Raw genomic sequence first — 1,127 nt, 5'->3', positions numbered from 1 at the left:
AAGAAGAGACCTTCGGTCCATTTTTCCTGCATTATTTTAGGGTCTCAAGTCCTTGAGAGGGAAATGTGGTAGGCAGTTAGTTAGCCGTGAGTGGGCAGCCCTAAGAGAAAAGCGAAAGGCTCATCCAGCTCCAGGTGCCAGGAAGGTGAGGCAATTTGCCATCTTCCTTCCTTGAGGCCTGAGGGAAATACACAGGGATGATTCATAGATTTTTTCTCTTATCAAAAAGACCTAAGCAAGCATTTTTGGTCAATGCCCCAATTCCTATTAGGGCAATAAACTAATTGGGCAGTCTAATTGGGGCAACCTGGCTCACATTGGGCACCATACACAATTAGGTGATCAAGTTCCTCATTCTTTACCTGTGAGGAAAGTGCGCAAGTGCAGGAAAAGAACTCATAGATTCAGGTTTGAACGAAGAACATAGGCAATGTAGAGGGCTTCCCACTAATGAATATTCATGACCTCTAGTAATGGAAATGGTGGTTGACTAGTACCAAGTGTGGTTGTCACCTGGCAATCTTCCCGCCCCACAATGTACTTTCTTTCTTTCCTTTCCTTTCTTTCTATTAAATCTTTTTTCCTACCTACTTCATTCGTGGTTGCGGTTTCATTTTGTGCCTAGGGACAGATCTCTAATTTTAGTGATCTGGACCCAATGAACCAAGGATTTCACAATGCAGCTCAACACTTTCTCATCCGTTAACAAACCAAGAGACTTTTTCCCACTGAAGAGCCACAGTTCTGCCTACAAAGTCAGTGGCGTGGAATCTAAAGGAAACCAGGAGTGTAGTTTGTTCATCATGCTCATTATTGGTGGTATGTTCATTATTAGAAGGAGCCACAGATACATCAGAAAATTGATAATGTTAGATTTATTTAGACCAGAAATTAATTTTATTGATGTGTCAAGAATCTGTTCAGGGGAACTTTCTAGAACACTCGGTGAGAAGCTGAGGAGTGGCTGCTGCCCGAGCTGTGCACAGCTACATGCACCTTCCCACTCCTCCACATCAGCCTCAGCCTGCTCACCAGCTGTAGAAAATGGTGAAAGAAATGACTTAGTATGATGTTTTAGGGGTCACACCCAATGCTACCCAGGAAGAATTGAAGAAGGCTTACAGGAA

This window comes from Tupaia chinensis, unplaced genomic scaffold (genome assembly GCF_000334495.1).
Source record: "Tupaia chinensis unplaced genomic scaffold, TupChi_1.0 Scaffold139405_1, whole genome shotgun sequence".
In the NCBI taxonomy this organism is placed as follows: Eukaryota; Metazoa; Chordata; class Mammalia; order Scandentia; family Tupaiidae; genus Tupaia; species Tupaia belangeri.
This window is presented reverse-complemented; position numbering follows the sequence as displayed.